At 43.3% G+C, this 16,817-nt stretch overlaps 1 long non-coding RNA gene across 1 annotated transcript in view; it reads right to left on the bottom strand.

The window, feature by feature from the left end:
• Positions 1 to 12,424: 12,424 nt before the first annotated feature.
• The window catches only part of LOC116094209, a 6,039-nt gene continuing 1,646 nt past the window's right edge, over positions 12,425 to 16,817 (bottom strand). The window contains exons 2-3 of the long non-coding RNA XR_004119998.1: positions 12,878 to 12,939; positions 12,425 to 12,485 (exon numbers count right to left, since the gene is read on the bottom strand). This is a non-coding gene — a long non-coding RNA (uncharacterized LOC116094209). The remainder of the gene's footprint in view (positions 12,486 to 12,877; positions 12,940 to 16,817) is intronic.

Here is a 16,817-nt window from a genome sequence, read left to right as displayed (position 1 = left end):
TGTGTGTGTGTGTGTGTGTGTGTGTGTGTGTGTGTGTGTGTGTGTGAGCACATGAGTGCACCCATATGTGCATGTGTGTTAGACAGGGAAAGGGAAAGCTTAAGAAAAAGAAATACAGACTCCTTGTATGGGAAACTTTAATGGAGGGGAGGCATATTTGTGAGTTAAAAAAAGGGAATGTGGGGAATTCCAGGAATGGGTCAGGATTTTCCCAGAATAGGATTTATTGCCCTTTTCTATCCTTATATTGAGTTTACCAATATACGTTAGATGCAGAATGGTGATAGCATTGTAATGAAGTAAAGTATACTTAGTAGCCATCTTAGTCAACCATCTTGGTCCCAGACTACTTTGAGTAGCCTGGTGCATTTAGTAGTTGAATGATGTCCTGTATTAAGACAACTGTGAGGTTGCATTAGCCTCGAGCCATTATGCATTTAACCTTCTTCTCTCTCTAAGCCTATATCTCCATGTTCTGCACACACTAGTTACTGGTTTCATAGCCATTGCTGATAAAAGCTATAAATTGTTAGGTGCTTGTGCTATGTCACAGAGTTCAATATGCATACATAAACACAGCCTTATTTAACCTTAATTAACTCTGAATATATTACCATTCATAAACTTTTTTTTTTATCCAGAGTGACACCAAAATCTGCCCTACTTATGACTACATCATATGTTATTTTTATGGTCTGAGTCTGAATGCTCCCCATAGGCTCACAGTTTGAACATTTGTTCCTTGGCTTGTGATCATATTCAAGAGAAAGGGAAGTATAAAACCTTTAGGAGCCTACTTATTGGATGCATGCCTTTAGAGATGGGCCTGTGAAGATGATACATAGCCATTGACTCCTGCCTCTCACTCTCTGCTTCCTGGTCTGCCACGATAGGAGCAGCCACGATAGGAGCAACCTCTAGTACACATTCCCAAAACCATGAGCCAACTTTTCCCACAATGCCCCTCTCTCCAGCCAAGACTGATTGAAACCAGTGGGCCAAAGAAGTCTTATCCCATGAGTTCTTTCTGTTAGACACTGAAGTTACAGCAGTTGAAAGCAACTAATACAGAGAATTGCTACCAGGAGTGGGGTGCTTTGTATTACTGTAACCCTAGTGATCTACTTCTACTGCTGCCTTCAGGCTTCAGTATCTCCCAAAATACCACTGTCAGTTGGCCAGAAATATTCAAAACATGAGCCTGAGAAGATATTTCAGATAGAAAGTGTTAATAGCTATTTTTCCAAAGTTTCATGAAAAATATTTAAGGATGTGTTAGTATTTATGACTGGATACAAACTGAGCATGGTACTGCTATCTCCATTCTGTGAGAAGTTAGAGAACTTTAGTGCTGGTACAATTCCACTCCAGATTTTAACAAGGTACATTTCTAATTCCACCACAGTGGTGGGTCTCAGCTTTCTCTGTTATGGTCTATGCTTTCTCTGTTAACACCACCAGACAGTGGATACTGTTGTTAATTTAACACACTTTTCTTTTTTTAGTGTGTTGTCTGTTCCATCAAACAGGCTAGTATGTGCTTTTTCCTGCAGGGATCTTCTTAGCTCCCATGAAGAGATGTTTATGTATAGATAACCTCTGAACTCAATTGTACATGAAGAAGCCATCCCTAGTTGCCAGGAAGCCACATTCAGATACACTATGGCAATGATTCTATTCATTTCCCCCTGAGCCACAAAAATGTCATTTAAACACACGTACACATTTTACATGCCTATAAAACTAATTCTGAGTTGTACAAAAGAAAGTACAAAAGAGAGAGGTGCTATGTTCTCTTCACTTCAGGTTTACAAAATTCTCCTTATTCTAAAGGCATAGTTCTGACATAGGTGTGTTTAGTTCTCAGACTCCGTATTATTTTAATCATCAAAGAGTATGTATGCTTCTTAGAATTTATTTTAGGCCATCTAGGAGTATGACTCAGAAGGTGTGCATAGCATACATGGGACCTTGAGCTCAAATCGCAGTACCAGAGGGGAGGGGAGAAGAAGGGGAGGATGGAAAGAAGAGATGAGGGAAGGGGAAATCTATTAAGCTGGCAAAAAAAAAAAAAAGTGTCTCATGTAAAGCTCCTACTATGTGACAAACACTCTGCCCTGTGCAGAGGACACATAATGACATCTAGTTCTTCCATTTAGGTCTCTTTCCACTGACCATTCCTTCAGTCATTAGGGCAGAGCTGACTGTGAACTGCAGGCATGTTTCCCATATTTCCGATTCCCAGAAATCACTCCACAGGCTGCCAAAGCAGGCAGCTTGGAAAGGCACAGGTAGACAGTCGTGGCTGAGTTTGCCACACCCCTGTTATTGTTCCGGGTGAAAGGCAGGAGAGCAAAGAGGCCAGGAAACAGCAGATGACTCTTTTTAATTCGCTGGCAATTAATTCTTTCACTTGTTTTAAATTAAAACGTTCAGCTTTTGCAAGCCACTCATCAACAACTGTTAACATCAGAGACTCCTTGGCATCTAGAAGGCACTGAGTGTAAACAGCCATGAAAGATAACTTGTAAAACCTTGATTAAACAGAGTGCTCTGGAATGAGCTTTACTGGTTCATTGAGTCTTCCACTTATTAGAGCCTTAGTCAGAAAACTGTTTTCCTTCTTTAACACACAAGCCCACTTATTTGTTCATTCTATCAGTTAATCAATATGACATAGCAGAATGGCTATGTATATTTGCTGGAGCCAACCAAGCTGCCTGGACTAGCAGTTATCAATTATTTCTGTGGCCAGATGCTTGCCCACTCTCTGCTTCTGTTTCCTCAAGTATGAAACGGAGACAACAGAGTCACATACAGAGTCCACAGGATATCCCTATCACACAGTAGGTCTGTACAATTGCTATCATTACTATTATTCACTCCCTCTAGTCTATGCACATGAGAGCAAGAGGCACAACGAGGACAGAGATCTTGAGGCTTTAGTATATACATCAGAGTCACCTGAAAGCTTTGCTCCACTATTGCTTGCTGGGCCACATAGCCAGAGTTTCCAATTCAGAAGGTGGGGTTTGGCTAAAAATGTGCACTTCTAATGAGCTCCAAGTGAAGCTCAGGGATGGGCTCAGGGATCATAGAAAGCCATGACTGGACTCTTGCAGCTTCAAATACAGTCCATGGATCAGCAGCATCATTGTCACCAGGAACATGGTAGAAAGGCAGACTCTCCTGGCCTAACCTCACACTACAGAGCCAGAATGTGCAATGTGTGAATTCTATAGGTGTCCATGTGCATGTGTCTTAGTCAGGGTTTCTATTCCAGCACAAAACACCATGGCCAAGAAGCAAGTTGGGGAGGAAAGGGTTTGTTATTTTGTTTGTTTGGTTTGGTTTGGTTTTTTCGAGACAAGGTTTTTCTGTGTAGTCCCAGCTGTCCTGGAACTCACTCTATAGACAAGACTGGCCTCGAACTCAGGAATCCGCCTGCCTCTGCCTCCCAAGTGCTGGGATTAAAGGCGTGCGCCACCACCACTCAGCCGGGAGGAAAGGGTTTATTCAGCTTACACTTCCATGTTGTTGTTCATCACCAAAGAAAGTCAGAACTGGAACTCAAGCAGGTTAGGAAGCAGGACCTGATGCAGAGGCCATGGAGGGATATTAGTTACTGGCTTGCTTCCCCTGGCTTGCACAGGTTGCTTTCTTATAGAACCCAAGACTACCAGCCCAGGGATGGCACCACCCACAAGGGGCCCTCCCCACTTGATTACTAATTGAGAAAATGCCTTATAGCTGGATCTCATGGAGTCAATTTCTTCACCTGAAGCTCCTTTCTCTGTGATAGCTCTAGCCTGTGTCAAGTTGACACAAAACCAGCCAGTACAGTATGCATGTGTATGGAGGCATGTGCACATATATGTACATACATGGGGAAGACCGAGGTCAATCTTAGGTGTCATTCTTCAGGAGCCTTCACTTTGTTATCACACTGGGACCTGAGCCTCAGTGGCTTTGCTAAACTGGTTGGCCAACAAGCCCATAGATGCTCCTGTCTCTGTGTCTCCAGTCCGGGGACTACCAGCATCACCACACATCCAGCATTTATCTGGGCCTTGGGGTATCCTGGTTAGTCTTTTGTCAATTTGATGCACACTAGTGTTATCTGGAAAGGGGAACCCTAATTGAGAAAATGCCCCCATTAGATTGCCTAAAGGCACATCTATATGGCATTTATTTTTATTAATTATAGAATTGGAAGAGTCAGTGCCACCCCTGGGCATGTGATCTAGGATTATCTAAAAGACCAGGCTAAAGCCAGGTGGTTGTGGCCCATATCTTTAATCCCAGCACTCAGGAGGCAGAGGCAGGAGGGTCTCTGAGGGTTGGAGGCCAGTCTGGTCTACAGAGCGAGTTCCAGGTCCACCAAGGCTACACAGAGAAATCCTGTCTCGAAAAACCAAAAAAAAAAAAAAAAAAAAAAAAAAAAAAGAAAGAGGGGGGAGGGGAGAAAAGAGAGAGGAAGAAAAGAAGGAAGAAAGAGGAAGAAAAGAAGGAAGAAAGAAAGGAAGGAAGAAAAAAAAAGAAAGCAGGCAGGCTAAGCACACTATCTGGAACCTCCAGTGAGCAGCTTCCTTCATGGCTTTGGCTTCAGGTCCTGTCTTCAGGTTCCTGACTTAACCTCCCTCCATGATGGACTGTATAACCTGTAAGCCAAATAAACCCTTTACTTCTTAAGTTGCTTTTGGTTGCAGTGTTTTATCACAGCAATAGAAATGCACACCAAGGCATGCGAATCCAACAGGTCTTGATGTTTGCTCAGCAAGCACTCTACTGACTAAGCCACCTCCTAGGCCTAGAGTCTGCATCCTAAGGGGTAATGTGTGTGCTCATTAAAGTCTGGAAGATCTTGCCCCAGAACAATCTAGAATGTCAGGTGGCCCCCAAATAAGGTCATGCTCTATAAAATCAAGCCAGGAAACGCAGTCAAGCGTAGTTAGCTACCATTAAAAAGTCCTATTCTGTCCTTTAGCCCTCATCCACACCTCCAATGCCCATGCTTGGGAGATACCAGGAAGTCACGAGTGAGTTCAAGTTCTCAGAGAAGCAACTGGACCAAAAATCAATTTTCCATCCAATTTTGCTAAACCAAAAAAAAAAAAAAAAAAAAAAGTATTCTAAGAAGCTGAAATATGGAACCAGAAATGATGACAGATTCGGGGAAATCATGAGGTTCACAGAAGTGTAAAAGAACATACTGAAAAAAATGTGTCCTGAGGACTTTTTCCTGGACCTGGACCTGATCTCTTGTTCTGATTTGTTTTAGGCCAGTTCTATGGATAACTATTTATTTTCATGATTGCTCTAATTGGATAAACAGGCCCACATTTCTGTGGTAAGATTTCTGCTTTAAAAGATAGATGGAAAGTATATACAGCAATAGTATCCCTGTAGGGTTTCTGAATTCACTGAATAACTGTGCAATTTTCCCAGATACAGTTCCCAGAGATATGTCTGCACTGTGGGGCTTGCGGTAATGAATGTTCTCAGTCGTTCCTGTTATAGCTTCCAAACAAAGGGCCAGGCTCTGCCCTGACCCCTGAACTGATGATAAAGGAAGTCTGGCATTCAAAATGGCAGCAGGAACCTTAGCTGATTGCTCCGTAGTGGGCTGAGTCCATGACACCCAGCTGCTAAGAACCCGAGCCTGCCTGGGTTGTCCACATCTAGAAGATCTATTCCTGTGAAAACTAACTGCAAGCAATAGCTTCAAAGACTCTTAGGGCCAATAACACCCTTAGCTCATCTCTCCATCTTAAAGATCCAGAAAAGGGAAGTGACTCAGTGTGGCTGACACAGGAAGCTTGTGGCAGTCACTGAAGCAAACCTCTAGGTCCGTGACCACTTCCCAGCACCGTCCATGCCCTCCCTTTGACCTGCCCTCCCAGTCTCCTTGTAGAGGACACTGACTTTGGGAACAGCCAAGAACTCCCTGCACCGGTCAACAGCTCATCCTTATGCTTTTCTGCTCCCAAGCCTTAGCCCAGAATCCTGTTTCTCAGTCTCTTAAATGCAAAGAACACAGCCAGTATCCAAATATCACGGCTAAATTAGAGTCAAGACAGCCAGCTTGGGCATTCAGGAGCATGAGGGAGTCAGGCGGGTGTGTGACCAGAAACAGGCTGCTACCCTGGGTTCTACTGGAAATGGGAGTACAGGGAAGGATCTGATGCCTCCAGAAGACAGGAGAATTTGAGGACTCAAGGTTATTAGGCATATCTGTATCTAAAAAGATGGTAGAATTTTGTATATGTATTGATACGTGAAATCCTTTACACTTTAAGTAGTGGTTCGTATTTTAAAATATTTTTAAAACTGGTAGGCTAAACAAAATACTACAGGAGCTGCCAATTAGCATCTGCAGTGACAGGAGAAGATGCCACTAAAAGCAAGCAGGCAAGCTTGAGCTGGCTCAGCCCCTCTGCAGGGACTTGGCAAGGTATCTGTGCTGTGCTATCTTTATTGTCAATTTGACTCAGCCTAGAATTACCTTTAAGAGTCTTAACGAGGAGTTATCTAGAGCAGGTAGGCATATCTCTGGGGGACTGTCTTCGGCTTGCAGCTTCAGAGTTTCCGGTCATGGCTGCCTGGCTCTGCTGCATTTAGCTCTGTGGCTCTGTGGGAATCCATGTTGGAGAGTGTGGGTGAGGTACAGCTGCTCACCTCCTGAGGACCAGGAAGCCAACAGAGAGAGGAAGGAGCAGCACATGATCTCTTTCCTCCAGCTAGGCCCCATGCCCTAATGCCTCAAGATCTTCCTGTAAAGTTATCAGTCCATAGTGGATGAATTCATTCATGAAGCCAGAGTCCTCACAATCCAGTAGTCACCAAATTGCCCACCTTGGAACACTGCTACCTTGGGAACCAAGCTGTCAACACATGAGCTTCGGGGTCATGGGTCATGGTCGGGCGGTGACACTTAAGTTCAAACCATAACAGACAGTGTTGAAATTTATGAACAGCAACTTGCCTCTTGGACAACCCACAAGGCTTATTTTCAAGAGGCACTCCTCTGGTCAGGTATGGTGACACATATATGTAATCCTAGCACTGGGGAGGCTGGAGCAGTGGGATCTTGAATTTGAGGTCAGCATGAGCCACAGAGAAAGGTCAAATCTAGCCTAGGTTACATAGCAAAACCCTAAAAGTGAAAGAAATAGAGCTGGCGTGGTTCCTGCCACCAAGCCTCGTGAATTCTATCCCCTGAACCCACATGGTTGAAGGAGAGAAATGACTCTTACAAGCTGACCTCTGCTTGTGCTCCATGATATACACACACATATCACTCCCCCAATACACACACACACACACACACACACATACACACATACATGCATGCACACACACACAGAGTAGATAAATAAAAATGTAAAATATAAAAGAGATAGATTATTCTGCAGGTGATAATGTCATAATCATGTGTAAATATTTGGTACATCTGAACAGTGGGAAGTGTGTCATATTCTACTTCGTGCTTTCATAGACACAGAAGAAAGCAGGCCAAGAGAAAAGACTATTTATACTGATAACTCTGCTCCCCCCTTTTTTCTCAGGAACACACATGCATACACACTTGCACACACATATACTTATACATACCTGAGAATATACACATACTTACACATATACACAAACACAGGTACATACACACTCATGCACACACATACGTACATATACGTATATACTTGTATATACACACTCACACAGACATCCTTACACATGCATACACATTCTTGCACACTACACACACTTTCATACACACATGCATACTCTGCATACAGACATGCACACACATGCACACATACATTCATTCCATACATATATACACATACGCACTCTGCCACACAGACATGCACACACACACACACACACACACACACACACACACACACACACTCACCCCATCCTGGGATCTCCAGTTCTCAGTACTGTGGAAGCTCTCATCACACTCTGCTAGGGTAGTGTGCGGCTGTAGCACCGTTTCAGAGGTGTTTGTGTGGTTATTAACTAGCCTTTCTTTCCCCCTTTGAGTTAGGCAGAACTAGGTTTCAAATTATCACTTCCTAGATGGGAGTCTGGGCAAATTACTTAACCTTTCTCAGCTTAGATTCCCACAGCTATAAAATAAAGCCAATAATAGTGTCTCTCTCAGGAGACTGTGCTAGGAGTCAAATGAGACAAAGGACTGAAACTATTTAGCAAGCGCTGGCACACATTAAGTGCTAAATTAACAATAGTGGTGGTTACATTTCCTCTTCTATTAACTCTTTCTTTTTTAGAGAAAGGTGTTTCCTTGAGCAATATATCTATCTACACTCAAGACAAAACTGAAGTTTCTGGAGAAGGAGTATTGAAGAAATAATCCCCCACCGTCCACCTTGGTTCATGTTGCAGGTAGGGTCCAGCCTCAAATCTGGCTGGTCAGTCTCAATTCCAGCCTCGCTGTCAGGAGCCCCAGAACTTAGACTGGCCTTCAGTTTCCGAGTTGGAGAAAAATCTGTCAGGGCGAATAAGAATGAAAAACTGGGATGCTGGGTTCTACCGCTCCTCTCAGAGTGTTGGGAGCTGCAGGTACCCCGACTTAAAGGTCACCCAGTTATGCACTCTGAGGCAGGCATGGAAACAGGGAGGGAGGGAGGGGGAAAGCTCTACTCCTGCCAGCCTGAGGATGAGATTCTAATCGCAATTTTTGAGATTTCCGGAGTTTGAATATGCTCAACCTCACCCGTTCCATGTTAATTCCTCTGGTAGCATGGTTCATGTGCCCTATAAAAAAACCTAGAGGTTAATTCTTCCTGCTGAAAATAAAAGACATCAGCTGAGCATGGTGGTACATGCCTTTAATTCTACCCAATGAGAGGCAGAGGCAGGGAGATCTCTGTGAGTTCTAGGCCACCCTGGTCTACAGAGTGAGTTCCAGGATAGCCAGCAATAGAGAGAGAGAGACTCTGTCTTAGAAAAATAAATAAATAAAAATAAATAAATAAATTAAAATACACCTTACATCTTTCATCTACCTGTTATTTTTCAGATTTTTTTTCTATCCTTTGCAAATGCATCAAAAATATGTACAAAAGCTAACTAAGTCAGGTCCGTATCATAATAATTTGAGGCTCTGTGTTGGCTTACCAGAAGGTCTCAAGGAAGATGAAAGGAATAATGAAGATTAGGTATGGATATGTTACTCCAAATTTAGTTTCCTTGTGAGGTGGTCATGTAAGATCAAGGTAAACAGGAACATCTCAGAAAAACATCAGGAGGCCAGGAATTTCCTTAATAAGATATGCTCAGTAACTTTAGGAAGATAGTGGAAAGGCTAATTAACATTCCTCAGATCACAGGGTGAGAACCAACCTGTGGGTGGGGACACATTCTGCAGGGTGGACCTTTGACCACCTTCAGACAAGGGAAGTCCTTGCCACCTCATTCTCTAAAGATCAATCAGTTTAAAAAGTCACACTGTTCTACCAATCACATTGTGTCTAATGGCTGCTGCCCTGAAAATTGTATAAAAGCTCATTGAACAAGCTGTGCGGGGGTCACCTCCTTTTCTTAGGGTCCGAGACAACCCCAGTGCACTGCAATAAAAATCCTCATGCTCTTTGTATCAATCAGGTTCCATGTGATTCACTCAGGGGGTCTCCAGTAAGCTAAGGCTTGACAGGGTCTTACAGTCACAGTGAGACAGAAAACTGAGAAAATATCCAGTTGTTTAGCACTAGGCTACCTCCCATCACTCTTAGGAATGATGTAAAGCAGAGGGGTCTTGGATGCCAGGCCAATGAAACTGGCATGCTGGGGGTCTCGAGTACAATCTCTCCTGCTTTCTTAGGTCTTAAGACAAGTGAGTTGAGTAGCTCCATTCTGATTTGGTCAAGCTGTTAGGGATGGTGTAGGAATTTAGCCCAGAGCAAGGGTTTCCTGTGAGTCTTTTTTTCTCAGCCTTTTGTTAGTCCCAAAACTCAGAAATATTCACTGCAGGACCTAGGAGCTGTTTTTTGAAGAGGACCATGCCCCTCAGAGATTGCCCCATTTCCTACAACTTCTGTGGAAGAGTAAGAAAAAATCTGACAGCTCCAAAGTCTGACTCCTGGAAACCAGATTGTGCCAGGCCAGATACACTCCCTGACCAGTTATTTGAGAAACTGAGGTGCTTGCTGGGAACGGAGATGCATACCTAGAAAAGAAACCGCTAATTGTAAGGGTGGGTTCCCTTCCATCAGCAAAAGGAAAACAACTAAATTACTAGACTTTCCAGCAATGGAAAACTTAAAACTGCATAATGAGAGATTTAAGAAGTCTGTTGGTTTCTCCTTAGGAGGGAACCACAGAAGTGGTCTCCCTGATGCAAGGTGAGATTAGTGTAACACAGGATGCTTACTCTCCCTCATGTGACCACTGGTTGGTTCTCATTTGTCCGGTCTTGAAAACATGAACACAAGGGTCTGGATTTGCAAGAGATAATGTTTATGCCAGGGGTAGAATTCCTTCCTATCTTTTGAAGCTCTTCGTAGGTTAGGCAGTTTCCTGTGGTGAGCATCACGTTTTGGTTTAATACTTATCCATTCTAGCTCTCTTTATTTTTGGAGAGGTTGTAGAAAAGTAGAAAACGGAGATACACCATAAAGATACCAGACAGCAAGGAAGTCCACTTATTCTTAAGACAAAGGGAGTTTTTAGAAGAGTTTATTAAGCAAACATCCATCCTCAAGGAATGCAAGTTTCCAAGAGACATTCCTGGGAGAGAGGATCTCCCCCATACCTCCTGAGCGTCACAGGTGTCTTATCCTAACCTGGAGGAAAGATCAATAGAAACTAAAGAACAATGAACAAGATAAAGTGTAACTACCTATGTTGTAAATTGTAACTTTGTAAGTTGTAAAACTCGGTTCTGAAATGGTATAAAAGCTTAGAGCCTTGTTTCCTCTTGGTCTCTCTGGTCACCATTACAGAGTTGACCCTGGTATACCAGCTTCAATTAATAAATTAACCACATGCTTTTGCAGTGGTCTCTTTCTTGGTTCTTCGAGAATGGGGTTACCCACGCTGGTTATTACAAGGTTTTTCTCATCTGGGTACAATTTTTCTCATGCTTCTCCAAAGACACCAAGTCCTTTAGTCCCTCTCCCAGTCAGTGACAAATATGGGCCACCCTGGCTGGCTGGAAACAGCTGCCAACAGCACTGCACTGAAGGGACAGCTGGCAGTGGTTACCAGTCATCACTCCTAGGATCCGCTGCTTTGTTCTGTGTCACCGTATTGTCAGTCCCAGTGTTAACCACCTTCCTGGGCAGACCCCTAGGGCAATGCACCTTCAGAATGTCCTTTCCTTTATTGTCAGCTAAAACTTTATGGTGCAAGCTGAGCACACCCAGAGGTATTTCTGTCCATCATTTTTTACTCTCCACAACCGTAGCCCAGCCTGCTTAGGACCTGCTCCTTAACGAGCATGCTTAGGAATGAGCCCAGCCCTATGTGCATATGGATAGCCCTGAACACAACCCCCCTCTTTCCATTGCCCTGGACTCCAAAGCATTGCTTTGGGAAAAACTCAGGTGCTATCCTTGTCTGCTGCAAGTAATAAGTATCTGACCACTCTTGTGTACTGGCTGCATTTATTAATGCTTCACATTCACCAAGATGCACGCTTGCTGCGTTCACCAATGCTGGCATTTCACAAGCCAGCAATCTCCTCCCCCACCTTCAGAAGGCTCTTGAAAAGTGAAAGGCCCCTGACTACTCATGTTCATCTTTCCTTCTAGGGTAAAGGTAGAGACAGCCACAGATTTCCACCAGAGTCAAGGCTATGAGATGACGCTGTCATTTACTTCTCCTTTTACTGACTAAGCACATGCTATGATGCCAAGCCTAGAGGTTGTTTGGGGGCTTGTTTCATGGAGAATGTCTTCTTAGGGCTCAGCAAGCCCTTTGGGAACATCATGAAGTTCTCAGGCATTTTCCATTCTCCAGCCCCCCATGCTAGGACTAGGGTTGGGTAAGTTAACTAGTACCACAACAATTGGATATGTAGAAATGCACACAACAAATATTCACTTCTTGATTTTAATTTATTTTATTATATATATACATATTTCTTATGTCTATGAGTGTTACCAGTATCATCATTCCAGCCCCCAGAAAATATTTATTATGCTTGCAATCATGGAGCTAAAGCGCAATCTGCACTTGTCTGCAAGACAGTGGCTGAGGTAAATGCGGGGCTTAGTTCTAGTCTAAGACCAACAGAAACATCATCATGTTCCACTTCTGAAGATTCCAGGAACAGCAGTCCTGGTTGGTGTCTGAAGGCAGAAGGTGGCTGCCCAAACTCAAAAGCTGAGCCGAATTGGCCTTCCTCTGCCTTGTTCTCTTCAGACCCTTATGGGCTGGACGGCTTGGATGATGTCAGGCTGGAGACGCTCTTCCCTCATCTCCGGACTCGGTCTCTCCTAGGAACTCCTTCATGGACACTGCCAAGAATATTTTTACCAGCTCTCTGTCATCCCCCTAGCCCAGTCAGACTGACACATAAAAGCAACCCGCACAGATTTATGATCCACTGCTAGCCACTCTAAGAAATAGGAAGTAGGCTATCCTGCCGGCTCAACCTTCTCCCTTAGGTAGGCTTAGGAACCTGGCTAGCTAAATCGGCATCGAGTGAGCACCAGGGGCCTCCAAGAGTCAGTTCCACAGTTCTGGGTGAACCTCCCACACAGCCAAAGGGAGAAAACTTAGTGGTTTCTGGCTCTAGTGTAATCGTCTTTCCCCACCCTCGCCCCATGGGGGGCAAGAGTGGGGGGGGCAGGAGCAGATATTCACAGGGGGGGGCAAGTACCCAGTGGGGCGGGGATGGTTTACAAACCTGTTCTTTTTTTTGTCTCACTTCAAGTTCAGTTGGCCTTTGGACTATTATTTTCTCGTTTTCTGCAATCAAGAAAGGGTCCTGCAACCATTAGAGTCCCAGCCTGGCCATCAGCTCTTAGATTGTCTCTTCAGACAACACAGAGAGCTGGTCTGGTTTACTTCAGACAGATAGAATTCATGACAAAAAGCTTGAAATGGGTCAAAGAAAAACATTTTATACTGAACAAACTTACAATCTCTGATAAATATCTAACAGTTGGAAACCTCTATGCGACTGTAATAAAGCATTTTGGAAACACCAGAAAAAATGCTTGAAACACAATATTTATGGGAGACTTTTAAGCGAGTATATCTCAACCTTTGACAGCTTAAATAAAATAAACAGCTAAAATTACAATCATCAAGAAGCAAAACACCTAAATCGCAGACTTTTTTTTTTCATTATAAAGAGAAAATATGCCATCATTTTAGGCTTTGGCAGAACATCTACAAGAAAAAAAAAAAAAGATCATAAGTAGGACACAAAAATAAACCCAATAAGTTTCAAATCATAAAAATTTATTTGAGCCATTTTCTCATCTCACAATGTAATAAAACTGCAAATTAAACAAACACATAAACCACTCACTTTCAGGTAGAGGGCAAACTCCCAAATAGTTATGTCAAAATAAAATAAAGGTCACAGACACAGTCTACTTCAAAAATAATGCAAGGGAGAAGGTTTTTCAGACACTGTATGCTGTTGACCACGTGCAGTGAAACTAAAGCAGACTAAGGTTTGGGAGTGAAGGGAGACAGTGCTCTACAGGCTGGAGAGATCTCAGGGAGATGCATTTACATGGAGCTCTGAGCACAGAGGAGAATTTCTTCTGAAGAATATTTGGGAAGAGAACACCCCGGCAGACAGCAACCTTCTTTGTGCATCTGAACTGGAACAGCAAGCACAAAAAACTGATAGTTCTGCATTTGCTAACTTATTGAAGAAAAAAGTGGAACCATCTATTGATCTGCTAAAAGAAGAAAGAAAATAGTAAGGATAGTAGGTGACACGCTGAGGAGGACAATCACACAGCCAGCACTGAAACCATGTCCGAGATCTAAGCTTTATTAGAGATTTCCTTTATTCTTATGTGTATGAATGTGTTTTGCCTGCATGTATGTGTATAAGTGCTAAGATAACTCTAATATAAAACCTGACTGGAAAGAAAGAACATATTGTATATCAAATTTTAAAGCAATCTTAGTTGTTCATCTGGAATCACAAACCAATTAAACCAAATCTACATTAAATACATCATGCTTCTTCATAACTGAGAAATGTTCATACCCAGTATGCAAAGTAATGGGACTGAAAAAAATGTTAATATTACACAACATGACACACCAATTCTTCCCTGTGGGTAAGGTTTTGCTTACAGTCACTCTAGATGAAGAATAATCTTTTGAACATATTTAAAACTTGGGGCTGGAGGTGTAGCTCAGTGGTGGCATGTTTGCCTGGCATGTACAAGGCTCTCTGGGTCTGATCCCCAGCCTTGCAAAACCCAACCAAAACAATGCCGTTTCTTTCTGTTTGAGTTCCTCTGTCAACTTGGAAAAATAAAAAGATCCACTGGCACCTCTGGCTACAGTCAACATGGAGAAGTGGTAGGTGATATATAATATGAACAATGAACAGAATAGCTGGCCTCCAAAGGAAAAAATGGGAGATACTAGGGTGGTGAGCAAGGACCTGGGATAGGAGTATCAGACCAGGTACTGGCTCTATGACTTGAGCTCAGCATTTTCTGTCTTCAGGGAGGTGAGGGATCTACATGGTATAGGAGACAATGGTTAAGGTCATTGCAAAGAATTAGGACCTTGACAGGTGTCCCAGTGAGCTGGGAACAAGGGCCATACATTCTTGGCCCAGAAAGGGTATAGGGAAATTTGAATCTGCAAAATAGTCTGAGCAGAAGAAAAGCTCCACCTATGGAAACCCAACCCTGAAGCCTGCACACTGCTGTGAGCATAACAAAGCAGCACATTCCTAGGGTGGTCAGCAAAGGAAAGTGACATTCTAACAGCTGACATGTTCAGGGCCATGGCCTGATTTAGTATGACTTGGGTTTAGTATGGTTGTGTGTGTGTGTGTGTGTGTGTGTGTGTGTGTGTGTGAGAGAGAGAGAGAGAGAGAGAGAGAGAGACAGAGACAGAGACAGAGACAGAGACAGAGACAGATGGAGAGACAGAAAGACAGAGACAGAGATTGTTTATAAATAAAAGGGAGAAGATGGGGGCTTGGAGAGTGGCTTGGTGGTTAAAATCCCTCTCTCTTTCTTCTCTCTCTCTCCTTTTCTCTCCCTCTTCTCGCTCTCCCTCTCTTTCTCTCCTCCTCCCTCCCACTTCCTTCCTCCCTATACCCCCTTCTCTCTGCAAAATTATCTGTAACTAGTCAATATTTTCTTCTGGCCTTGGAACTCACACACACATACACATACACACACATACATACGCACACACTCAAACACACACTCACAAACACACATGTGTACACACACGCACAGCATGAATCTTTATAAGAGATTTTTTAGGGAGCAGGATGAGGTAGAAACTACCCAGGTGCACTGCCTGACATTCATTACCTGCTCCCTAGTCTCTGAATGGGAGATGAAAGCAAGCCCAAAGAGGAAAATATCACTGCTGGAGACCAACTTAGGCCGATTGTGTTTGAGCACACCTGTAATCCCCAGCCCTGGAAGCAGAGGCCTCAGCTCAAGGAGCTGCAACTATAGTCTGTCTCTGTTCCCTTTCTAACCTGCTTCTTGTTCCCTGGATGCCTCAGTCAGCTCCTTCTTGCTTATTCCCTGCTGCCCCCACTTCCTCCGGAAGCTGGCAAACGCGTAATGGTCTGAGGCGCCAGCTTCTGACAATAGCAAGGGGCTTGTTCCTGAGACGACATTAGAACGTTGTATGGATCGCTCTGTCAGGGGACGATCCAAGAGAAGCCTCCAGACTCAGTGTTTCTATGTTTATTCCAAACTCACTTGAGGGATTTCGTGTGCCATCTCAGGTACTCTGCTTCCCTCTTCTGGTCAACTGAAAGGAATCTTTTATAGCTGTTGACAGCACTGGGGTGAGAATTAATACTAATACCTCATCCTATCGATCATTTTCCAGTTTGTCAGTAAGTGACACCAAGAAGGGGGATAAGGAAGCCTGGCATCATTATACGTTCACAGCAGGACCATCGGGACATCTACTTAACATTCAGACTGAAGGGAAATTGTTAACACAGCCAGTCCCATATGCATTATTAATTTTTTTTTTTCTGAAAGGGTTGTGAGGTTGAATACATATTTGTAAAACCATGGATTGAAAAAAGTTACACACGTACTTCACCCCCCAAAAAAAGTACTAAGAGTTTTAAATAGCACTGTGAATTCCCAGGGAGATAGAGTCTGTAGTTTTAAATCAATGAATTTTTTTTTTTTTTTTTTTGGAGTTGTATCCTAAGGACTAAGATGTCACTCTGCAAAACACTCCACGGAGCCATGTGACTGACTGTAGACTCTGAGGGGTGAACTCAAGAAGAAAGATTGCATTAGAAAAGACAGCAGCCCGAGGAATGAATGCCTTTTCAGTTGATAACAGACTTAATTTTAATCACATAGTTTGGAGTTGAAAAGGGTCTCAAAGGCCTTAAAGCAGCATTTCTAAACCTGTGGGCTGAGAGCCCCTTGGGGTCAAATATCAGACATTCACATTACAATCTATAGCAGTCACAAAATTACAGATATAAAGTAGCAACAAAAATAACTTTCTGGTTGGGATTCACCACGACAGGAGGAGCTGTTTTAAAGGGTCACAGCATTAGGAAGGCTGAGAGCCACTGCCCTAAAGCTTCCTAGGGTTCAGACCCTTGCGTTGTGGTTAAGGGAATTGAGATTGAAAGCCAC

This window comes from Mastomys coucha, unplaced genomic scaffold (genome assembly GCF_008632895.1).
Source record: "Mastomys coucha isolate ucsf_1 unplaced genomic scaffold, UCSF_Mcou_1 pScaffold16, whole genome shotgun sequence".
NCBI lineage: Eukaryota > Metazoa > Chordata > Mammalia > Rodentia > Muridae > Mastomys > Mastomys coucha.
The sequence above is the reverse complement of the archived record's forward strand: the minus strand, read 5'-3'. Positions and strand labels throughout refer to the sequence as shown.